The sequence below is a fragment of the Agelaius tricolor genome, unplaced genomic scaffold (genome assembly GCF_023055355.1).
Source record: "Agelaius tricolor isolate 1412-34295 unplaced genomic scaffold, bAgeTri1.0.p SCAF_4, whole genome shotgun sequence".
Taxonomy (NCBI): Eukaryota; Metazoa; Chordata; class Aves; order Passeriformes; family Icteridae; genus Agelaius; species Agelaius tricolor.
Window position 1 is genome coordinate 35,388,032 of NW_027269264.1, and position 26,831 is coordinate 35,414,862.

The window sequence follows — 26,831 nt, forward strand, 5'->3', positions numbered from 1 at the left end:
TGTTTGTCAAACACTGCAAGCAAAGGTCTCAGCAACACCCAGTGGTACCACCCACTCCTACCTCCACACCCCCATCATCTTCTGGCCCAAATTACCAAGGGTGCTGGCGGTCACCCAGCAAAATGTTTGGACATGTTTAAGCAGTTTCACAGATGTGCAGCTCCTGCCTTCACTTTGGGGAGGCATCACAGCCTGACGCTAGGACAGAGGCTGAGCACAGCTCTACATGCCATGGGCACCTAGGTGCAAGGGGCAATGAAGGAACCTTGTTCCAACCTTCCGGGTTTCTGCTGACTGCAGCTGAGCCAGCCCCACCTCAAGAGGAGGTGAACAAGATTACAGTTGCAGACAGCTCACCCTGTGATGTGGTGGTGACCCTTTTGAAGCCTGGATTTTACAAGGAGTGGTGCCTCCCTAGGTCTGGGATCAAGGTTTGCACCAGTGTTTCAGGAAAACAATCTGCCTGCAGGGAAGTCACACACCTCATCTTGAACTGCTGCCACCACTGGCAGCCTCTGGTGACTCACACCATTGTGAACAGGAATCTATGGAAAAGCGCCCCAGTCACTGCCAAGGGGCCAAAAGCCCCAGTCAGAGCGGTTGCCAGCCAGCCGTGAGCTTCCCAACTCCCCTCAATTCCCCTCCTCCACAGCCCTTTGTAGGCTGCATCTACAGCAAAATGTTCCCCAGGGCTTTCCCCAAGCCATTACACTGCCTTTCAACAGTGGCTGATGACATTCCCAGAGTTACACTTATCTTAGTACAAGAGGCAGAGATCACTATACTTCCAAGTCCTATCCAAATATCAGCCTCAAAATAACAAACAGGTCATCCTACACGCCTCTGCTCTTGAACTGAAACAGTGTTGCCTGAAAGCGAGGGTGGGAGCAGGAAATGCCCTCATGTTACCCCCTCCAGGATGAGAATGTAGCACTTTGAAGTTTTCTTCACCAAACCCCAAATACTGACATTGAACCGGAGGCAAGAGTAAAGAACCAGATCTGGACCTCACTGCTGTGCTGTTTCAGTAACCAGATGCCAGAAAAACAGGCATCCTCAATATTTTTTTTTACGTTTGTCATGGGGTTGGTATTTAATTTCTTAGTAGTTCTGAGTTGGGTGGTTGAATATTAGTCCCCCTGAATGCAAAATGAAGCATACACATGCAGCTTCACACATTCAGAATTTCACCCAGAAATTTCTACTCCCTCCTATATTAGACATAATGAATCATCTGCAAGATTTCATCCAGAAATTTCTACTCTGCTCGTACTAGTTGCACTGAATTGTCTAATTTGCAGATTCCTTTGGTAAAAGAGGCTTAAAGCTGATGTGCCAACAACAGAATTTGTCTCCTGTAGTTCAGTGTTATGGCACTGCCTTAAAAAAGGGCCTTTAGACATAGTGAGCATTTCCGCTAATTTTCCATTTTGGCGGGGGGGAGAGCATTAAATTTTCAAGCAATCTGACATGCTAATGACTTGAATACACCCTTTGTAATAACAGAGAGCTGAAGTGTCAGCCTGCCAAAGAAAGTTAATTTGCTCAGTATTTCCACTTAAAATGATTGGAATGTAGAAAATGTCCACTACAAACCGATGTCTTCTGATGTCATCTGCATGATTAAAGAGAATTTAATTGAAAATGCTTTTATTTTTTTAAAATATGCTCCAGAAAGCTCTAAAATCTGTATTTCTCTGCAAGAACTACACCCATATGAACTCCTCATCTTTGTAATTCCAGGATTTTCAGTGAGGTGGAAGGGGCGTCAGAGCTGAACACCCATAATGGCTGTTACTGTTGACTCTGTACTGCTAGCTATAAAACACCCTTTACTGAACACAGAGGAAAACAAAGTTCATATTTACTTAGGTAGGTGGATATTCTAGATGAACACTGCAGCCATAAAAAAATATCACTGATAACAAACATGAATAGAATAAAAGACCAAATCATGGGGTTCTTTCCCAACTGAAATGTAAGCGCAATAAATTGCAGCAAAATTTTATGACAGTATCTCCAGAAAAGTCACTGCATGAACAAAACAGCCTGTCTAAAGCTGACATGGAGGTCATGCCAAATCTCAGGAGTTCACTTCGCTGTTGTGCAACTAAAGGACACTTTACAGCATATAAAAGTGAGGTAGTAGATATCACTGAGAACTACAATTCAATTGAAAATACTTTGGTTTGGCTTTTCCTAGGCAATGAGTACTTTATTCTGGTGCGAAACACCAAGAGTCAAGACACATACCAATGTATCCTCATCCTCAGGAGAACTTCTGCATAAGTTTTTCTGTGCACTAGTGACGTGCTCAAAGAAGAGCGCCACTCACCTGCAAGTTCTTTTTTGTCAGACAGACAAAAATATTTAAAGTAGGATGGCGAGCTCAGAGGAGCAACAGAAGCTTTTCTTTCTGAGACATAGTAAGGAAAGATTGCAGATGAAGCACTGAAGACAAGTTCTAGCTCAGTCATGATTAGATAATTAACCTTTTCCTCCCAACAACCTCTTCCCCCTTTTCCTCTCAACAACCTCCTCCCTGCTATGGCTTTCCCAATGAAACTAACCATCTCTCATGTGGCCCCAACAATATGTTTGTGCTATACATGGAAGCCTTTCCAGCTACAGGCTGTGCTAAATAACTGTGCTTCATAAATCTTCACTCTGCTCACGCCCTGCTTTTTTTTCCTCCATTTTTCCTCAGCAGAAACTCAAACCAGGCCCTTGCAAAGTTGAAAACTAGTTGTTTATTCTTCCTCTCAGTTCCCCATCCCTCAACAAGTTTTTTCCATGACAGAGCTGTATGTTCTTCACAGCATGCCACTCAGCATCCACTTCTGACCGACTGCCAAAATATTTGGTTTGACAACCCAAATTCAAAATACACAATGGTTCTTTAACCCTTTTGGTATTAACTCATTCAAAGTCATTCCTGATGAAGAAGCAGATTACAAGAAGTAGTCTCACCTCATAGTCATTTGGGACTCTCCCTATTTTTACTAATGCATTCAATCACACTGGTGTGGAAGGAGGCCATTCATGCTGGGAAAGAGCCCTGCACAGCAAGTGCCCACATGAGCCACACACCACAGCAGCACGAGGGTCTTGGAAGTGCCATTCTGGCCCACCACATAACCCACATCCCTTGTCTGGACAGCAGAGCTCTTGGATGGCTCAAACTAAACCTTCAGCCTCATTTACCTTGGCTACCAGAATCATGCTCATAGTCATGCTCAGCATTAAGTGAAGTCTAACACAGTGAAAAGATGTCAATAAGAACATCAGATGCTCAAAGTATCCAAAGAGAATAAGAGTTCTCAAATGCAAAATTCTTTTGGTTATTTTAATCTAACAAATCAAGCCAATTTAAAACATTGCTAAATCTTTCTCTTCAGATTCAATTTTGACAACCAGATACACTGCCTCCAGTCATACTTTCACATCTCTAGCTAGGACTTTTCAACTGTTGCCTTTTATTATACAATATGTCTATGTTGAAAGTATATAAACAACACATATTTTTCTGAATGAGATAAAGAAACAAAATTGCCTCCATTTTACTTAAACTGCCAAAACCAGAAAGTGAGAATCCTATCCAAATTATAATGTTTGAATTAAGGTTTTGATTTTGAAGATGTCAGGCAGATAGAAACGAACAGCTGCAAAGTACAAATCTGAGGCTGTTTATTTTAAAAAGGTGACAGACAAGTAGTGTACAAGAGAACCACAAGTACCTTGCAGAACAATGTTGTGGCTAGTCCTTCATGCTCCCCTTATGATTTAACTGAAGTTCAAGGCTTGGACTACAACTCAGCTTTTGCCCTTTCCAGTCTGGTTCTGTCAGCTCAAGAGTGAGAATAAATAATTTTTAGATAAGTGGCTTTTGGCTTGGCTTAAGCAAACAGCTGAATGGAAGGCCACACAGACTGCTGAAGCCATCCCAGTTTATAAAATAAATCCAAGCACAGTTAGACATTTTCTGCTAAAGTTTGTTGGGGTCCAGACTACAACCACATAGAGGAATTTCTAAATCTTGTTTACCATACACAAGCTTGAGCATCTCATAATGCAAAATGTGCAGATCTTGGAAGCCTGGGTTCTGCTTTCTCTGAAATGTTTTTCATTAGCAGTAATAAACTCTCTGAATATGCTTTGAACTACGAGAGTGGAAGTGGCTCCTATTTGTGTTGATGTTTACTCACTATTTAAAACAAACAGAAAGAGGCTTACACATTAAGACTCAATTACCTTAAGCTGACCCCCACCCAGGTTGACATGAGCTCCCCCTTTAAAAAGCTTCCATCCTTAGGTGTTACTGGACTAGCAAACTGTTCAGCTGTGAGCTCACCCGGCCTGGTGGAGTGACGCAGCCATCAAACTATCGAGGTAAGAGGGACTGCACTTAAGACAATGTGGTATGACCACTAGAAATTGTTGATTTTCTGGGTAACGGATAAATGTTGGTCAATAAACTTCTCCTCCCACTCAGTCCTCTCAGCATTCTTACAAGAACTGATGTTCAGAAGGAGATGGCAGGCTTCTGCCAACTTCCCTGCAGTCTTCAAAGGAGGAGACAGAAAGGTGCACCTCTGCATTTCTACCCCACAGACTTAGAGGTGACTTGCAAATGTAAAAAGAAGTACATTAATCATACTCCCCTGTCACAAGAGAACAGCGACAAGGATTAGTACTTTGGGAAGGACCAGTTGTCCCAAATGGCTTAGTGTGGGCTCTCTTTGGAGACCAAAAGGAGCTCTGGTGGCACTGGTTTCTGATAAGCACTGCATACTCGCCACAGGAAGCACCTGGACCAAGAAGAGGGAAGGACACTTCATTGTGCCTTTGTTTCATTTTTTAAATGTAACACATTTCAAAGTGATCAAAAAGATTCAGTGTCAGATAACAAAATGGAGAAGGAGCTTTAAAGCTGAAGTGGTTGCACAGCTTCAGACAAATAGCTGAGAATAAACAAAGGATTCTCCATTCACCTACGAATTCTCATCAAATTATTGCCAACCTAAACAACATTCCAGAACAGAGCTTTTTACTTGAAGAACAAAGAGCAAAGTTTTGATTAGTCTTCACGTGTGAATTAAAGAGAGTGACTATTTACATATCTAATGAATATTTAACCATTATAAACCTGCACAGGCACAAACAATGAGTGCATTATTGTGACAGGTGGTTGAAAACACATCAGACTAAACAGATGAATTTTACTGGTAATGGAAAGAATGTAGACTTATGATGCATCATGTCTTATTCCTGCTGGCACAAGATATTAAATGGAAAACGAAAATATTTTTCAAAATAGTCAAAACTCACTGAAGTATCCTAATCAAAATACTATTTCTTTGTCTTTCATTTAAATTATCTCCCTACCAAAGGAATGTAGATGTAAATTTTAATTAAACTATCTGTCATGTGCCCAAATATTATATACATCAAGTGAAAAAGAAATGTGAAAAAGAATAAACAAAAGAAAATAATTCTGACAGTGACTGTTGGTCTCCTGAAGCTGGACATGATGTTTATTCCATTTTATCTTGCAAATGCTATGGAATATGACATCTAATTACAGGTGGGTTTGTTTCTAGAATACCTCACTGTAAAAGAAACAAATATAAAACTTCCTTCCAACTTAAAAAAAAAAAGCAGCTGAAATGTACTATTCTTTTTCTGACCTCATAAAAAGCCATGGCAAAACTCCCACTGACTTTAATGGGGCCAATACACCACTGAAAAATCACTACAAGAATGAAAGTTTCCAAATTTTCAGACCAACTGCAGGGGAGGTTTAAGCATAGAATTCATTTCCCTCTTCCAGACAAAACTTTGCTTATTGCCCCCCCACTAAGAGGATATCAAGCTAACTCAGATTTCCAGCATTGCCTCTGAAGCACAAATTCTCAGGCTGGAGATTTGTTCCAGTGCTCTGTATTTATTGACTTACAAAATTCCTTAAATCTGCAGCAGCCATTACGTTGTGTTTGAAAATTTACTTGGGATCTTTTGTAATTCCAAAATTTATTAAAGCCTACAATGTTAGAGAAAGCTAATGTGTGTTATTTCTATTGTTGCTTCTCAGGAGAAAATTACACATCACATCAAAAATCATCACTAAGGGAGCAATCTTGGCTACAATTAGTGATAGTCTAACTGCTCAGGAATTTACCAACTGGGAGCAGAATCATGACTTTTCTGCCCTAGTTTGATTCTCAGTAGCTCACTGAAGTCTCAATCTTTCAGAAATTTCATCTGAAGGCCCCTTTCCTTGGTTAGCGACATTATCATATATGCAAGGAGACACAAATATTCATTGTGTTGTGATTACTTCATAAAACTCTTAACTAGAGCTCCTAAAGGAGTCTGATCAGAAAAAAAGGAAGGTTAGGAGAAAAATCGCAAGTCAGAAGAAGGAACTACTAATATTTATAATATTTATACTAATGTATATTGCTATTTTTATACTAAGGATTTTTACTTTAAAAGGAACCCAGACTATGGCTATTTAAATAGTTAATGGTGTGTGTATAAACTAGAGCATCAGACCAAAACCACATGTAATCTGTGCTTATTGTAAAAAACAGTTTACCCTCATGACTTCATTATGACAGATTTGGAACTATTCTTAATAATTTATTAATATTGTACTAAGATATTTATTATACTAATACATTGGTTATTTAAAATGGAGACTAGTGAGAAAAACAGGCAGGAAAGGAAAGGAAAGGAAAGGAAAGGAAAGGAAAGGAAAGGAAAGGAAAGGAAAGGAAAGGAAAGGAAAGGAAAGGAAAGGAAAGGAAAGGAAAGGAAAGGAAAGGAAAGGAAAGGAAAGGAAAGGAAAGGAAAGGAAAGGAAAGGAAAGGAAAGGAAAGGAAAGGAAAGGAAAGGAAAGGAAAGGAAAGGAAAGGAAAGGAAAGGAAAGGAAAGGATGACTCAGTTGTAACACTTTTCAGCAAACTCTAGGGAATTGCTTACTAAAAAGACAAAACTAGCTCAGGAAAAGCCTCACAAACACAGCAGATCAAAGACATGATGATTGTTTAGGAAGGAACAGTCTTTCAAACTGGAGGGAAGAGAAGCTGTTTTAGACAAACAAGCTTAAGAGAAAAGCACCTATGGGATTGTGCCTATTGAAGTTAGGCCAAAATGGAATACCATGTTGGGCTCCTCATTTGCCCTTAGACAAAGCAGACAGCCTGCAAACAGCCTTAGTTCCTTGCATGAAGGAAACCACTTCAGTTAATTCCCGAAAGGAAACCCCTGCAGTGTATCTCCTTTCGCTTCTGTGGCTCTGTTAGCAGAGCAACCACAAAGGTTACGGCTCTCCAGCCTGTCTGAACAGCCAGGGGTGGGTCATTCTTCTGCTGAGACGAGACCTAAGGCTATAGACCCAAGAACTGACCTTTCCCAGCAGGAAGGACCCAGAGTTGTTTGCACTGTTACTCACTGCAAACAATCAACTACATCAGTCCTTCCAGACTGCTGCCAGATAGAAAGACACCTGGCAGGTATCGACTGCTCCCCAGGTTCATGACGTGTAACACTCCCTCAGTAAGGAAAGGACACACTTTTGGCACAACTTTGGATCCAAGACACACAGCTCAAGCAAACTACCTGCTATGACAGCAGTGACTGATGAGATGGAGAATCTATCTTGTCACAAAACGTATGTAATCATTCTTGTTCCTCTTAATTCAAACTGAAAGTGAAGCATCATTCAAAAACAATCAATACAGACAAGCCCCTCAGCACAGTAATGCATAAAATGTGTGTACATTACAGGAACACTTTGACTTTTCATTGTACTTGACCTAAGGAGGATCAGCAGTGTCTCAGGTAAGTGAAAAGGACTGTGATGGATCAGAGCTGCCAGAGCAGCTGATCAGAGCTGCTGTTTCTATACTGGCAAAGATGTCTGAAGTATCTGGGCATCACATTTAACAGTAAACTTTAAAAGAGTGCATGAAACACCTTTTATCCAGGAAAAGGCAAAGTACTCAGACACTGGCATATCTCTGTGCACATCAAATAAATGTATAGAGCTATAGATATTTTTAATGGTTAACCTCTTGACTGTGGCCAAAGAGAAGAAGTGAAATGACGTACTTTCAATACTGCATATTTCATTCATCAGTAATTACAGGAATGCAGTATTTAGTTGGGATCTCTGAAATGGAAGCTCACTGCAAAGAGCCTGGAAACATCTAGACCAATAGCTGAAATTCTGGAAACCCCATTTTAGAGCAAGAAGCAAAAATAAACAGATTATTTATTTTAGCAACTGGATTTAATTTTAAAGCCAAGATTGAAGATAATTCTAGAAGTTGAGCCATGTGCAAAATTCTGCCTTGTTTTAATGCAGTTTGACTTGCTAGATAAGATAATGCTAACAGTCCTTTTCTGTCCTTAAAATGTATACAATTAATAACTAATGCATGTTTGTAGAAACTGAAAAGGGCTTTCTCAGCTACACTTTCTCCTAAAATGCTGTCATGCCTCTGTTTCTGATGTCATGTGGCTTGTGTCACAGAAACACTTAATGTGCAAACTAAAACTGGATCTGTGTGGGGATATGCATATAGGTCTGGTGATGATTCACCTTACTGCCATATAAATACATAGGCAAAAGAAGGGAAGAAAGCATAAATAACCATCCCAGATGAGACGTTCCCTCACTCAGGTAATGAAATCTATAGCAATACTGCGAACTGAACCTCAATGCTACCACTAGAAACCCTAGAACTCTTGACATTTAATATATTCTGCAGTGTCTTGCACTGTGCCAAACACTTTTCTTGTCATCCTTCTAACACAAACCTCAGCTATTCTTGTGTCACTGAATCTCTAGCCCTGACACACCACATGCACATGTACTTTTCCTTCTTCACAAAGGAGGACTGTGGACATGGTCACATCTCCAACAGTGACTTTGATTTTCTGCTCACTGAGAAATGGTTTAGGTATTAAACTGCAAGGATTTTTTCCTACAGAAACCACTGCTGAATTAGGCAATTACCACAGCAACATGTCAAAACAACTTCAAACAAATTCACCCGTAAAGAAACAAACTTAGCTCTATGACTAGCTCTCTCCACTTGCGCTTCAGAGAGGAAGATAAACTTACTTCTAATATCTGTAGCAGACGATTTCCCAAACATGTACCTCATTGAAGAGGATGAAGCTACAGATACTCACGGGTCCCACTAGATTGTAGGGAGTGGACTTACTTCATGACAGACCTTCTTTTTATGTACTGGGCTGGTTAGTTTCTTTCAGTTCTCAGTGACATTAATCCTTTTGAAAGCAAATGCAGTCTACAGAATGGTGGAAGGGTAACATCTGATTGTACTGTTGCCAAAAGGTAGAAAGTTCTTGATTATGTCTTTCCCATTGGAAATGCAAATGAATCAAAATGCATATCTGAAGATCTCCCAAGGAACAGGCAGATAATTATTACTAAGAAAAAGGTCCCTTCATAGGTTTTTTAAAGCTTCCATAAGCTTTATGGAAATCTGTCTGCTCTGTGAGTTTCAAACATTTAACTGAATTCTGAAAATTATCTTTAACTGTAAGATTATCTATTAGATCTCCTTACTGCATTTCAAGTTTTTCATGGCAAAATTAGAAGTACAGTACAAGAAACAGTTTCATTAACTGTCCATCATGGAAGTTGCTGTTTAAAACCAATTCTAAACAGTGCACTCATTGCATTCTGTAGGTTGATACTGATTATTACTAGCATTAATTGGTTCTTTAAAATACATGGTTGCAAATTATAAATTTTATCTTCTTTTACCTAATAAATGCTCTCCTAAAAACCAACTAATTTCATCAGAGGCAAAATTAATTAGATTTGAATAAATCATTAATATAATGTATAAAGCTAGGAAATAATATGGTCATTCAGACTATACATGAATTAAAATTTATCAGAATTTTACTCAGAATTTTGTACCATGACTCCACGGTCTGGGACAAATGTCCCAGTTTATGTTGAATATTTACCTTTATCTCAGGCAAATAGGACACGCTCTTTTGCCAGTCTTTTTCTCTTTTGTTATGCTAAGATTGCAGAATTAAAAGTTCTGATAATGCAATCAAATAAGCAAAACCATTTCAGCCTAAACCAGAACATACTGAAAAAACCCATATTTTCTCTGGTTTTTGGTTTGTTTGTTTTTTAAAAAGATGCTTAGTCCAATGTTCTCTCACTTTTGAGCAATAGAGTTATGAGATGTCCAAAGCATCAAGGGAGAGAAAATAATGAAAATAAATCAAAATGGATTACTTAAATATGGAGAGGACAAAAACATGCAAGTAGAAAGACCAACATTATAATCTATAAAACAGGCTTGGGGATGGGGCGATTGAGTTTTTTTCCTAGTGAAGCACTGCCTAATGTACTGAAATGTTTTCCTATAACTGCTACCCATTACTAAGCTCCAGATCTCTGACAATGTGTAAAATCTTGCTATCTGACACAGCTGAAATTTTGTCTTGAGTATATATACATATATATACACACGTATATATATATAAACACACAGACATTACAAAAAGCTTGGAAACATTCTACCCTTACAAAATAATTTTACAGTCCTCCTGAATAAAAGTTGAATCAGGAGATTTATCTATTTCGACAGATATAAGATTAAGGACACCAAAATTCCTACTTTATTTAACCAACATAAATATTTCTATAAAAGTTAAATTTCAAAAGTTATAATCTCAAGGCTTTAAGAAAAAACATAAAGTGTAACAAATTCCACAAACCACTGAATAAATCAAACAGGAAGCAAAACACTTTCAATGCACACCCAGTACCCTGACAGTCTCCCAGCACTATTGGATGAACAGTGTCTACAACACTTGCAGGTCATCAATTTGGCATCTCTTGTGCCAAAATGGCACAACGGGCTCCCCTTTTTATCTTTATGTCAGAGAATACAATTCTACAGATAACTGGAAATAAAACTCATTAATCTGTGTTGAGTGAATACCACCTTTAGAAAAAGTAAGAGATTGTTTCTCTTGAATATTGCTTATCTTTTACAATTTAATTCATTATGTAGAGTAAGAGCTGACAGATCCATCTGGTGTTCTGCACAGGATAAATTCCAAGAACACACTGGTTGGTGTACACTGCATTTTCTTCTTGTTTACTAGAGTAAACAAGAACTTACCAAGGTAAAAACCAAAACCCAAATGAAGCATTTGAGTCTTTGCTTCTGTAATCACTTTTCCCCTGATCTGTCACGATGGCAGGAGTAACAGAAAAGAAGCTCTCAAAGCTTTTTGGTGCAGCCTGGTCTATTTGCAGCACAGACAGAACAAAAGATTTAACTGGACTGACTCACTATTTGGATAACGATCTCATCTGAACTGAGCTGTGAAAATACCAATTTGCTTGAGATGACATAACTGCTGTTGCAAAATCTAGATTCCTCTAGTAGTAGCTCTCCTAGAAAGAAGGCTTTGTTGTAAGACAGAAGTGAGAGGCTCTTCAAGCAGATGGTCCAGTTGGTGCATGTGCACAGCCAGGTCAGAGCTGCCAGCAGTGCTGCAGCAGCCTCCTCACAGCAGGCTGTCCTCTCACAGCTGCAATTTGTGATCTGTGCCCTTGCAGGTTCTGCCCCTGTGGGGCTGAGCTCCACATCAAATGCTCACCTTTGTGTTTGGAAAAACTCAGCATGCACCAGGCTTTGATGGTGAAGCTGTCACCACTGGCTTCGTTGCTGGTGTCATCTGCACTGAAGGTGATCCCTGTTTTGCAGCATTATTTTAAAATGCTGCCTGAGTAATTCTGGATAGATCACAAGAAAAATTGCTTATCTTTCACAAAATTCATAGAAAATTCCATTTCCTCTGGACTGGAAGAGACACACACAAACTGGTGCAGGAAATGCCACAATTGGTGGCAATTGTGTTCTTCTGTGCTCAAGGTGTGTGTCTTTGGCTTCAAGAACATTCACATTTGTTTACTGTGTATGTTTTTTCCAAGAAAGGAAAGAACTACTCTGTTAGTTTTTTACTGTAATCAAAATCTGCTATCCTATTTAGGGAAAAGGAACATAGAAAGCAGAAGATATTAAATGGCAAAGTTATCCTTTTTTATTTTTCTTTCTTAGTATGGTGCTTCTAAACACTTATTTTTTACAGTTTCAAAACCAAACTTAGGGTAATTCCTGCCCTATAAGCAATATTTGTATTTGCTCATCATGATCATAACCTTGGCAGTGTGATTTAAGGCTTCTGAGTCCTTGCAGCTGTACTGAACTCTCCAATGCTTTCACAAAATACTAGAATAACAAAAGAAGAACACCAATATTCACTTAAAAGTGTTTAACAAATTATCAGAAAAATTCTAAAGCATTTAGCAGAGTCTTAGTCCTTTTACCTAGGATACACCCAGTAGCTTGTCTCCCCACTGCAGGCTGAAATAAAAAACTGCAGAAATTGTACAGTAGCACTGCACTGGAGCGAAATACTGCTGGCAGCATGTGCACACCCCAGTCCTCTCTATTCCACAGACACTGTCTTGTATTCAGGAGGGCTTAAAAGCTGTTGAAACTACAACAAAACATGCTGAAAGAACAAGAATGCACATAACTCCTTCCCCCAAATGTCGAAAAACTTGTGGGAACCAGATTTCAGCTTTTTCATGACCTGTCACAACAAGATCATATACAAATGGTCTAGTTGGTTGGTTTGTAAACAAACAAACAAACATGACAGGTTAGGTTAGATTAGACTTGTGTGTCAGAAATGTAAAATTAGCATGCTGGTCACAACCATACCCAGTAAAACAATCCTCTCCCTTGTTTTCAAACTCGTAGTTTTGTTTAAGGGTTGGTTTTTTTTTGGGGGGGGTGGGGTGGGGATTTGTTGTTTTGGTTTTTTTCCACAGGAGGCTATAAAAAGAAACAATAAGCAGAAAGTACTTAAACCACAAACAAATGCAAGGAAGAGATAAGGTGAAATACTAAAAATATATCTGGAGCAGTTGCAAGCTGGTGAGGAAGCAAAGTAACAATAAAACATCCATGTCTTTATGCAAATGCAGTTAAAAAGAAAATAAATAAATAGAAACCAGCTGGTGAGAGGAAGAGCATGGTGGAACAAAGCACACTATGGGAATGAAAACCCAGGCTGTTATAATAACCTGTACAGGAAAGCTGCATGCATAAGAGAAGGTCAATGCAGTATTACTGTAATCTGACACAATAACAGTGTGCTAAAATATGAAGAGGAACAATAGGAATGCTGGAAATTCCACTGTACCTGTGTGGAGACTGATAGCTTGTTCACACTCTGAGAGCCTGACTGCTGACAGCCAACTCAGAGAGCCTGTGCCATTCCCCAAGAAAACCCAGCAGGCCACCTCAGCAGTACCACCACTTCTTGGCGGCACTGCAGGCAAAAACAGTTAGACTGACCTGGGGAAGGTCTGACACAAGAAGGTGTCTGCACCTTACAGATTCTTTTCAACACTAACCAGTATAAAAAGTGACATTACCAGAAGTCTTATAATACAAATGTTAAATGATTACATAGGAAAAGTGATACTGAATTCTACAAGAAGCTGTTAAAGAATGGCAGATAATTTAAATGTGTGCAAAAGAATGGTCAATCACTGTTTAACCTTTGGAAACTCTTGGGGAATTTGTAAAAGTAAGTTTAATACAAAAGACTGATATTTATCGAACAGCAGTAATATTTCTGTATTGAAGAATATACTGCTGGAGGGTAAAAAAATCAACCTATACTCAACTAAGACCAAGAAACAGGAAACCTATAAACTCTTATAAGCAACTCCCTTAAATCCATAAACAACATGAGATTATGGAAGTAAGTCTAACCTTTAAATGGATTGTTTCTTTAGAATGACATGCTAAACCCCAAAACTTAAATTACTAATTCTGTGGGAGGAGAAGAACAAGAAGGGTCTTCAAGCAGGCAGAGATCCCTCTGTGCAATTTAAATTATATTTTGTCTCCTGAAAATACTATGAAAAAATGCACAGAAGAATGCTGCTGAAGACAACTTGAATTACACTTAATATGGATTCATCATCCCATTTTCAAAGTCCAAATAACCCAGTTTCCTAATGGTAGGCTACCATTGAAAGTCTTCTAAATGAGGGATCACAGCCTTCAAAAGCTCTATACAGCTGCTAAGATTAACAGCAGTTTCCCTTCACTCTGCAGAGTCATGTCCTGAACATCATGTTGAGCGAATACTAACATTGCTCAGAAAGCCGGAATTACCCTAAGCTTGTTTGAAACCATCAAAAAACAAGTGCCTAGCAACACTGAGAAAAATAATGTTGACTTGTCCATTCCCTCATTTGCTTTCTAAGACAGCGGAGGAAAAAAAAGCATTAATTTAGGTTTGTTTACAGTGTACTTATGTATACTTATTACTCACAAATAAGTAATTCCTTTATAAGACAAATGAAGGACGCAAACATTTAACAGAGAAAACCTCAACTTGCCTTTTCCCCCACCCCCGTCTTGGTAGACATAAGTTGTATTTGCATTAATAGTTAAAAACTGGGGATACTGCACATTTTTCAAAAGCACACAATTATAAGAATATAGTATACCTTGATTGATTAAGTGAGGTATCAATCAAAGAACATAGTTTTTAAAAATTCATATTTAATTTGATAAAATAAGCATTAGCATAGAGCAGATTTTTAAGTCTGACAATACTAAAACACATCTAAATTAATTCAAAGTCATGCTCCACCAGAGTTTTGCAGGGAGAAACTGTTATTCCAATATGCATAAACTGTTATGGATGCCATCAAACGGATGCTCTGTAAAAACTAGACAGAGAGAAAAAGGAGAATACATCCCATCCACTGTTTCTGCCTGCCATGAAAACTAGAAATTTAGGCCCTTTTATTTCCAACAACAAAATTCAGGCAATGCTTTTTGAGGTGGAGTGATGGGGATGTGTATTTTGTTTTACTTTGAAAAACGTTGTTAGATATATTCTGCAGATGTAAAGATATATTAATGCATAATATTATTTAGCTCCTAGTTAAAATTGTGGCATAAAGCACAAAACAAATACAGACTATGATACAGATCTCTGAGTTGGTAAAACGCTTTGATGTACCCACCAGAATATTAGGATACAAATCCCTCTGGTTGGTGACATTGTCTGAATTCAGTTCCCAGAAGATAGTAATACAGAGCACCAAGGCTATAGACATATCAGACTTCTCAACTACAGTGAAGATTTTGAAACAGTAAATAAGTTTACATAGATTTTTTTTTCCTCCTGCAGAGAAAGATTTCATAAGATATTGTAAATGTTCAGTATAATTTAAAAATTCTAATTTAATTGCCAACAGTTTATGAACTCATCATTTCCATGAGGCTTGCCTTGCTATTTGATCACAGGAGTAAAAGCTTCTTTGGAGACAAAACACACATCTACAACTGTAATCTTAGAAACTAAATAACAATGTGACTCAGTTACTATGTTTTCACTTAGATCGGCTGGTATTCAGGAAGTGAGACTCCGATTACTAATCATCTGAGAGAGCCCTTGAAATGATGAGTGACCTTTTAAAAGTTCTGAAGAATAAACACGCAACATGAAATCACTGGGAAACAGCTTCTTAAAGAAAACAGGTAATGGAGAAACTTAGTTGAGAATGTATGCATATCTGACACATCCTGACTTCAATGTTTTGAACCCAACAAGGCTGAGCACCAGCCCTCTACAGAAAGCAGGATTGCTTGTTCTTCCTCATAACTAAAACCCATACTTAGATTTTATTCACATTCCCCATATATGCTGTTAACACTAGAAGACTACCCATGTCACAAAAATTCTTATGCTGTGTTGCTATATTGTGAGCTCAGACAGTAGGTACACTAAGTCCATCAAACAACCATCAGAAAATACAATTAGGGGTTTTCCAAAACTGCATTTGGAAAAGACAGTAAAAAAAAAATAGAGTATGCTAAAAGTGATTAAATCAAAGGTAAGCCTTACAACCTTTCACTGTATGCAGACATGATCTTTAGTAGAGAAATCCAAGAGGCATTCATGTAGAGGAATCCAATTTATTGAAATAGAGGTCAGTAATTGGATCTGCCTGGAGTAATTGCATATCATAAACACAATGAACTTGAAGCCTTGGTGTATATCAAGGGCTACGAATTAACTAACACCAGTGAGATTAACTGAGAAAAAGGAAAAGGCCTAATAGGATACTCATGCACTTTGAAACAGCTATGCTGCTTTCTCAGCTGGAAATAGTATATGAGAAGCAGATAATCCTTTGCTATATCTCAAGAATGTATGTATCTCAAGAATGTATGTGCTCAGATGTCCAGAGAACTGCAGACAGAGAGATCCGGAATGTTTCTGGAAATGGAAAAAAAAAAAAAAGAGGAGGTGGGGATGGGGTGGGAAGGGGGTCTTAAAGGGAGATAGGATCAGAATGAACCCTACATCAAAACTGTTCAATTTTCTCCCTGTCTGAAAGGGGATGGTGAATGAAGTTTTATTTTTATTTTTTAAAACCAATCGAAGCATCCAGGAATTTGGACATAGCAGAATTCCAGTATGTCCTAAAAGTACAACATAAACTAGCATGAAATCAAAAAAGATAACATTCAATGAGGGCAAGTAGCAAGAAAGAGAAGTATATAAATACAGACTGAAGAACAGCTAGCAGTACTATAGAAAAGGAAGTGAATGTAAAATGGGTCACAACTGAGTAGGAGTCAAAAGAACAACAAGAGGACAAAGACAAAACTAAAATGTTCTAATTCAGAGATGTGTTCATACTCCCACCAAAACATAGAAAGCAGTGGTTACATGCACTTTCAAAGCATCCAGCTTCTTGCTTAACATTTCAGCAAAATACACAGAGATGGCAAGAGAGATCAATGGCCAGAGGTCTTAAAAATGTGACATGAGGGAAGATACAAGAATGATTCATATGGAAGAGTAGATATGATAGTAACTTGATTCATATGGAAGAGTAGATATGATAGTAACTGAAGTGATATTGCTAGGATCCTAGAAACAGTTATGGTTCACAATCAGCCCATAAACCCGCCACATATTAACGTTTTGTCCAACAAACAATTTTGACCTTAAACACAAAACAGAAGCCTATATGGGTAGCTGTAAAAACAACTGCAGCACTGAATAGAGCCATAAGAAACATAATGGAACAGAAAAAAAATTTGTGTAGGGTCACCATTAAAAAAAAATCTGTATAAAGATTTTCTCTACCTTTCTTCCAGTTTCAAGTTTCAGCAAGAGCTATGAAAACAGCTGTGGCTGGGGTAAGCTTGAATGGCTGGACAGAAGTGTGGTAAGAATTTCAGGGTGAACTGAAAAGAGCTTTCTTATACAGTGCAATCAGTCAAACTTGAGGTTCATGCCCTTCACATGGCCACTCTATAAATTACAGGACAATAAATCAACCAAATCAAAACAGGATGTGCAGGGCAGTTGCAGTGTTTCTTGAACACCTCCTCTGGGATGCAGATGCAAGACACCCAAGAGGGTTTGCAGTAATTTCCAGCCCAGGTGATGCATATGCTCAAAATGGTCCAGAAATATTTATAAAACTAGATCCCATAACAGAATCTTCTGCTTGTCTTCCTGTCAACATTTACAGTGTGCTGCAGGAACATGCAAGAATGCCTTTGTATGATATCACAATCGAAGGTCATTTTTTCCTCAAGTTATAGTTATGTTAGCCCAGAGCCTCTCCATATTCCCTGTGGTAACAGCTAAGGCTGCATAAAGTAACTATGTAAGTGCTAGAAAAATGTTCAATTGACACAGCTGTTTGATGGCAAATTTCAAGTTGGGTAAGGGCAACCCTTTACAGGAAAGTGGAATGAAAGTTGTTGCAGTTCAGGCTCAGACTCCATCACAGGTTCCCTTTATCCACCAAAATATAAGTTCTACCTTAGTACAAAGATTATTCAACACTTTCCACTCTTAAAATGTATTTTCATTGCTTACAACTTTGCCAAAATAGCAGTTTGGGCTGAAACTTTCCACACCAGATGCCTGCCTGAGGCTGAATTTTTTTGCACAAGTTTCAGCCAAACAATTTAGATGTTCTAGAAAATGAAGATGTGTTTTTCAGTATTAAAAGCATTTGGTGAGCTTTTCTTCAAGAAAGAAAGCTTTCTTGAAGTGTAAGTGTAGATAAACTCTTGAAGTGTAAGTAAGTGTAGATAAACTCTTCTACTCTATCAGATGGTTCATGACACTGAGAAGCGCACATCTACCCTGATTTGGCAGCTGGAGGCCTTTTGTAGGTTTGCCCAGTGACTCAAACCTCCATAGTCTGCATCCTTCCTTTGTATGCCTTTCTGTCAAGCTGGAGTCCTGCTGAGGCCAGCAGAGCAGTCACCCTCCCTGGGGGACAACACGTGATTTCAATCAGCCGTGGACCATGTTGGATCAGAGCTGAAATCAAAGCTCAAGTCAGAGCATGCTTTTCCTTCTCCTGCCAGTGACTGAGCTATGCAAAGGGCCATGCTGGCAGGCTGCTTAAGAGGGAAACAGTGAAAGAACTTCAAAAACTAAACCCAAGAAAACAACCCACCAAGCACACACAAAAAAACCAACAATAACCACACCATATCTGGAGACTGGGTGGGCTGAAGTAATGAAGTGAGCTGGAAGAGGATGGAGAATCTGGATCAGTGAGACACCTGACTAGTGAAGAAACAGCTAAGGTCTCACCAGGAGGCAACCCAACCAACTTACTCAGGGATAGCAAATGAGTGGTAACAGTAACAGATAAAAAGCACCTAGAAGTGTACAGAATTTATTTTGCACCCTCAAAGTACCCTCAAATCTGGCATTTCCTTACATTTTAAAACTCTGCATGACAGCATTCTCAAAGGTCCCTTGTTTTACATCTCAATCACAACTTTACAATGTTCATACACACATTGTGAAGAGTGGAATTAGATGCTACAGCAGAGCCAGCCTAGCAGGGACTCCTTGGAGACCAAACACGATCCTTTTCCTCCCATTCCCTGACACACTTTCCTCATTCCTTTTACCATTCTGGTAACCACTGGATCCCTCCATGAGGTGACTGAATCTGACAAGCCAGTAAAAAGTTAATCCAGAAGAGAAGGGTAGGGAAGAAAACCAGGAAGGAAGCACACAGGCATTTTCTCAGTGTGCAAGTTGCACTGGCTCCCAGTGAAGATGAAAAGCACCCCATTGGGCAGTAGGAAGGTGGCAGAACCAGACCCCAGAGAGCACAGGGGAGAAAACCAAGGCCTCCCCCTTCTTGTCAGATAAAGGCCTTCACCATGACAAGTTGAAGGATGTCATTACAAAAGTTACAGTGGGACATAACAATTGCTTAAATCTCCCCATTGATTGGGGACCCTGGAAAAAGAAAACATGGCCTTCTAGAAAACATGTCAAAACGACTGATATTTCTTCATTCAGAGTCACAAGTCAAGTCACATGCTGGAATTATTTCACTTTCACAATGCCTCAGTGACTCACTGGCTGCTGTGCAGTATATTACCCACAGAGAACTCATCTAAATTGTTTAGCTCATATCTATGTAGTTAGAAAACAATATAGTTTTATGTAGTCACTCTTATTTTTCTGTAGTTCAGTCACATTGGTCCAATTTTATCCATGGGCAGCCCACCCACTTCCACATTAAAACTAGAAAAATAGTTCTTCTGTTTTCATTAAAGGTTCTTCCTCCTTTACCCACATTACAACTGTACCCATACTCAAACAATACACTCCAGACAAGTTCTGAAGAGTTCTCTTTCTATTCTTCATATATAACAGCTCACTGACCCACCACAACACCAAATCCTGGCAACCCTTCCAGTTAAAATAAATAAATAAGCCCTTAAACCCACTTCAAAAAAGGGATGGGGTGATCCAGCTCCCAGATGCAACACTTGTGTTTGAAAATTACAGCAGCGAGTGGCCTGAGGAGCAGCACTTCTGCCTCTGCCCTGAACAGCCCAGCCTTTGGCTCTGACACTGAGCAGGTGGGCTGCTGTGACCAGTGTGAGTCACACAAGAAGCCTGTGGTCCCCCACATACCTGTCAGAGAGTGCTAGGCAAGACCCCCAAAGTTTCAGAGAGACCTGGGAAGAACAGCTCTCTTCACGCCATGAGCTAGGAGCAAGGATGCTAATTGTAATCATGAAGCTGCTGATTATCCTGAGCATGCAGAAGACGTGCATGACTTAGCTTTCCAAATGATTCCCTGCAGATCAATCCTTATTGCACAGACAGACAAATCTGGCTGTGGCCTCTCCCTTCCCCACAGTCCTCTGGACAGAGCTGGGTCTGCATCACAGATCTGCAGCATGAGGTGTCCTGAAGCAGGGAAGGGCTTGCCAACCACTCTCCAGCTACAGACCAGCATCATTCATCACACCAGCTGACAGGTTAGACTTGTGCACTTGGGAAAAAAAGGGAAGAGCAACAAAAACCCCACCACACACCGAGCAGTCTGCAGCAAGAATCAAAGATTATTGCATCACATTCTTGTGCTGCATTCAGGGCTTTTTTGGCCTGAGCTCTCTTCCTGACCTCATCTACCATGACTATCCTCCAAGTTCTGTCTCAGAGCTCATTTCCTCATGGGAGCTTAACAGAACTACAACTACACATGCACATTAAAAAAAAACTAAATATGCACACACTGTCCAAGTAAGCTCTCAAAGAACAAACCTCCAGTTGGTTTGCTTATCTAGTACCAGCAATCTACTTTTTTCCAGCCTTTGTTCCTATCTTCAATATACTGATTTTATTGCATGATGCTTTTGAAATCAGAACATTAGATATGCCTTCCCAACATAGGATTAGTGGCAGGAGGCCTCTGATGGAGGCCTCTCTGGGTTCCTGGAAGGTGGAATATATTTTTTGAGAAACTCCATCTCTTTCTAGACTGTCACGTGCTCAGTGCTTTTAATATTACATGCTTAATTGAAAACATCTTTACACTCACTCATGTGAGTTGGGTATACTAATCCTGAACACAAAATATGTCCTCTCAGAGTTTTAAATAATCAGTGTTAAAATTTATATTTAAACATTCCAACTGCAATAAATATTTAGCTTAAAAACTGTTTCAAGTGTGTATCACATAGAAAAATAAAGTACATCTGTAAGATGTCCATGAGGACACACAGTAAAGAAACCAACAAGACTCAGCTTCCACCAAATAATAAGTACATTAATAAATTTGTACTTTAAAAAAAAATCACATTTTCCTTTTTCCCTTCAGGAAGAGTGAATACTAACTTCAGTAATTTGGTTTCTAGATAACAGACAGGAAAGAATTTCTCTGAGAGAGATGAAAGGATTTAGGTAACACTGTATATGCAATTAGAATTCCCAAATGTTTGTATCACTGGGAGTTCCTGTGGGTGCTGGGGAAAGATTAGGCTTGATTAAACTGCAGACTGTGCAACTTTATTTATAAACTCAGTTGTGAAACACACAATAAAAATCTATTTGACAAAAAACTCAATTTATTTATGAAATACCTGAATTAAGTTTCTCAGTTATTTTCAACCTAAAATTCCATTGTGTTAATATGAGCTGAGAAATAAATGAAGTCCCTTGAAAGTGTTAGATGGAGAAGTAACAGGAAGAGAAAAAACTACTTCAGTTCAAGATTTCAATGTAGATATTTCACCGCATATTTGGACAAAACAGAAATTTCAGATGTTTGTCACATGATTCCACTTCCACACAGTAATGATCTATTCAGTTCAACTGCCATTTATTTTCAGCAGTAATTACTCATTAGCAGTTGCATTTTGTCAAGACAAGATTTTGCTATTGTGAAAATATTTCCTGGGTAGTCAGGATGTCCTACCATATTCTAAACCATATGTCCCAAAGGCTGATTCAAAAGTTGAAATTCTAAGGAAAACTCCCCAGCAACATATTTCACCAAAGGAAAAGGTCAGAGAGGGAAGGACAAATAAGTTTAGCAGAAGGTTCCTTTTGGTCCATGCTTTTCTTAAGAAATGTCCAGGTCAATCAGACAAACAAGTAGTCCTACTCTTAACATGGAAAATTAAGGTACTCATTACTGACAAAATAGGTTACAAACCAAATCTAATAATACTGAATATAGATTTGAAACTTGTGTAAGAGTTTACAGCCAATCTTGAAGAAGTTGTATTTAACCTGTTCAACCCACTCCCCAGAATACTTTACAGGGAGGAGCACGTTCAGCCATTTTTTAGATTTCAAACCTGTCAGAGAAGTATCTGACATATATTTGGGTTTAACCCACTTATTACATCATGCTGAAGAAAAAAGTAGATTATGTTCCTAAAAGAGTTCAGACATTCCAAAAGCAAGCATTTCTTTTCAGGAACTTGGATTTAGACCCATTACACACAATCTTCAAAATGTAGGTAAAAGAATAGCAAGCTTTTGCTGCTAGCTTGGCATGTGAGAACAACAAAAACCCCAAAACAATTAAAATTACAAGTCAGGGCATGAAATATTCCCTTCTTTGATTTTTTTTTCCATTGTCTCAGTTTGTCTAGGCTTTGAAAATGTCCTCCATTGCCTGTGTGCCAAAGAAATTGCCTTTTCAACCCACAACTCTAAGCACACTTGTTTATGTGAAATACAGTGCTGAGTCAGCCTTCATCCCTCAGGTCTAATCATAAATTATACTGCCAGGCAGATTTTGTAAAAGCTTTTAGCACTGATTTAGCCATGGAGATTGAAAATAGAATACCAAAGTGGGAAAAAAAGCAATTATTGATGGAATATTCTCTTACTTAAGCCACATATTAAGGCTCTCTAACAAAATCCTGTTTTAGTCACCTACGCATACGACAAAAGTCAGCCCTTCAGGGCTTTTCACAGTGTAACAGAGGCTGAAGAATTGAATTAACAAAGAAACCTTGAAAGCATTAAAGGGACTTGCGTAGGGTAGAGCTAACTGGCAAGGAGTGTGCATAGTAAATGCCAATATGGGAAATGCTCTGAGGTGGGCCAAGCTGCCATTTGATGCCCAAAGTCCCAGGTTATTGCATTAGCATGCCCAAACAGAGTACGATCCTAAGTGAAACTCAAAGTTTTCAAAGTCTATTTGGGATATTTTCTCAGCCAGCCACCTCATTCTCCTTAACAGAAGCCTCTGACAGTAAAGAAGGTAAAACATCCTTCTTTACTTTCATTTTTGTAATGCAAACATTATTCACATAGTAGACTATAAGAATATGCTTCTTTTTAAATTCTCCTTACTTACACAATAAATATACAAATGTGCCTGGGTTTTGTGTCCATAGCAATTAATCCCAGTCTTGCAGGATTAAAGATTACTGGAGTGGGCTACTTAAAAAAACACAAAATACAACTACCCTTTTGAAAAAAAACCCTGCTTTTTGCTATGAGGAGCTCTGCAAGTTGAATTTCCATGCTTCTAACATCCGCTTGCTGAAAAACACCATTCACAAAGCTGAAAACAATCCATTATTCTTCTTCTGCAGCCATCAGCTAGAGCTGACAAATGTTTGAAACAAGTCTGAAAATCATATTCAAAATGTATCCAATTCCAAGAGTACTGCATTACATACATTAGAAGCTACAGAGAAAATATACTCTCTAATCTCATAGAGTTACAAGAAAATCATAGGAAAAATATGTAGAGCAGTTGGAAAAAAGCTTCTTCTCTAGTGTAGTAAATTGTATTCAGCTACGAGACACCTTACTAATTGAAAATAGCCTTTTAATGACCTTTAAGCTCAACATTAATTCATTCTGTTGGTAGCTGTCCTTGCGAAAAATGAAATAAAAATCAAACTTCCTAGGTGTGGATTCAGTTGATTTTCCCATTCTGTTTCATTGCCATTTTAATTCAGACTTCTCAATTTCCATCTAGCTTCTTTCTATAAAGTTAATATAACATTTGGCAAAGAAAAAAGGAATCATAAAATGGACCACTGAACCACAATGGTAGCTAGACAAAGCAAGAATTTCATGTGTTACCAGTCCACGGTCTTAACGCTTTGTGTCACAGATACCCATCTGTCCCATTATCCACACATCTCTAGGAGGAAACAAACTTCCACTGTTCTATCTCCTCTTTCAAAGAGATCCTGCATTAACTTCTACAAAATCAGCAATAAACTTCCTCAATCTCTACCCAAAGGTGTCAGCTCTTTGAAATCATCTACCTTATCCTCCAAACAAAAGCTCTGCTGCTACTGGCAGACCTGACCTTTTGCAAAATTCGCTGCATGAATGCTGTCAGACTGGAGCAGCTGCAGAAGCTCACCCTGTCACTCAGCCTGCCCATCCTGTTGGTTGTTCTTCCCTGCCACAGTTGAGATTCATAATATTTAACTACAAATAAAAGAAGCAAATGTCCAAATGTCTCCATTTTGGCTGGCATTGGAAGAACAGAGGAAAATGATGACAAACTAATGAAGTAAACAAGACAAATTGAGGAAACATGTTGTGCCTTATGTGAAGATGGGAGAATGCATGCTGAAAATAGAAAGCATTCAAGTGAATGAAATACTGGAATATAAAGATATTAATGGCCTGAAAATGATCATGAAGATAGCAAATGTAGCATATGTAATCATCTAGCCTTACAAAAGTTTCTGTTTTTTTTTTTAACAAAGATAATCACTATGATTCTATGTTTGGGACTCGCAACCTTACTGAATAATGCTCTGCGTAATTGTTTTTCTCCTGTGCAAATATTTACATTGCATTAGTGGAAGAGAAATCCATACTCTTCCATCCCTGGCTTAAAGCATCACCACCAAGTTACACAAGAACTCATGGCTAACTGGAAACAGCTGCTAAGCCACTTGCATCTCTGTTGTTTTATAATACCCACTAGTAACTCAGAGGGATCACATCTTACATCTGCTTCTCTTCACTTCTACATCAAAGTCTTAAATAGATAGATTGTAAGAGAAGTTGTCATTGAAGCTAGGTCTTGAGGAGAGGCACAGAAAGTCATGCTGCAGCTGCTGCAGATGTTCCTCTGTATGTTTACTAATAGCTGCCTGCTGAGTTTTAACATATTTGGAGCCAGGATTTCCAGATGTCTCCTCCAAAATTAATAAAATCAACCAGGAAGTTTACAGAAATAAGATGATCTAAAAATTTCTCCCTTCTCACAATTTTACTTCTGATTTCTGCAGAGGAACTGTACACCACAAAACAGATTTGCTCGCCTAACATAAATATGCACAACAACAGCATATGAAATAAAAGTGCTGCAGAAGATCCCAGATCATACATCACCACTTTCATGTACCAGAGACAGTCCTTGATGCTCAGCAGCACTGGTCAAGCCACTGCATTGCCTCTTCAACATGCTGTTCATATGTTATCAGCACACCAAAATAGAAGCTAGGGTTTGGCCTGACATTGATGCCCATCACCTCTGAGGAGACATTATCCATAAAGTCTGACAGCATAAATGAAATACAAGCTCAACACACTAAAATCCAATGAAAATTCACACCAGCATAAACTTGGACAAAATTTTTCTGTCCACCCTATCCTACACTGCCCTCAAGCAAACTCATCTGGCTTGTTTTCCAAATAAGTTATTTAAACAAAAAAGAGAAAGCAAGATATGATTCACTGCTCCAAACTTTCAAGCCATGTTTTGTTATAAAATGAATCCCTGCCAAGTCCCTTTATCAAATTTATCAAATATTTTCCCACTCCTATTGAAGAATTAATGTGCAGCCACTCTTTTTTTAAAAAAAATTAAAATAAAACCAAACAAAAGAGACTGTCTGAGGAATCCAGCTTCAGTGTACGCTGCATCTTATTAAAGGACTCAAACTGTTTTCAGCCAGCAGCCTACAACAGCCTCTGATTATGATAAAATGGGCACTTATATTTCAGTGAAAACTTTGCAAAGATGTACACATACAAAAGAGATGTGTGTATTTACAGACTTTCTTACCTCCTGCCAGAAATTTTTCTTTAAACAAAGAACTACCGCTTTTCCTAATGGAATGAACTTTTCTAAAGTCCCAAAAAATCTAGCTGCAATTAGACAATATAAATCAAACCACAGTAATGAAACATGCAGATGACCCAGTTTTCTAACCAACATAGCAAGAAGTTTTTTTCAAAGTATTTTAGTGATTTTTAGCAATTTTAATATGCATTTTTTTTCTGTTAGACAGTTATTGTCCCTTCCTGGAAATTATTTTCATTCTGCACTGGGAGAAAAAAAAATGCCCCCAAACCAACACCCTACCAAAAAGTATGTAAAACAAAGCAAAACAAACAAAGAAACACTAATGCACTACAGCTAAAAGACATAGTCCATGTGGGGAAATCATTCGAACTCTCCTTCAACACAAGAGTTAATTACATCAAACATAGATAAGACTTTCAAAATCTTAACCTAGTGTGAGTGAACAAGGACAGAACTCAGGACTTCTGGATGAACTGTGTCCAGCTTTGTTTGCTGTTTCAGAGAAAACTAGTCTCTCTAGTTTGTGCTAACAATTCCATTCTTGTCAAAGTCTGTAATACAGACTTGTGAAAAATACTGACATCATAAAGTCTCAGGTTTTAAAAAAGTTCACAGAAAATTCTTCATCAGCTTGTTATCAGGCAGCATCAGCTGGTAAATGACAAGTTGAAACAATTGCAAACTATTCTGGAGAACACTAAGTTAGAAAGAGATTTGATAAAAGCACATTCAAAAGAGTCTTGGCTCAATATCCTTTTCCAAACAAGCATAGTATATACTTGTCATTGACCAACACGCAAACTGCTGCTATAGGAGCTTATCTATCAGC

The 26,831-nt window shown here is 38.5% G+C and overlaps 1 protein-coding gene across 2 annotated transcripts in view; it reads right to left on the reverse strand.

Annotated features, from left to right (window-relative positions):
• The window catches only part of LHFPL2 (LHFPL tetraspan subfamily member 2), a 119,983-nt gene that overhangs the window by 18,948 nt on the left and 74,204 nt on the right, over positions 1–26,831 (reverse strand). The gene's annotated exons all lie outside the window — the stretch shown is intronic.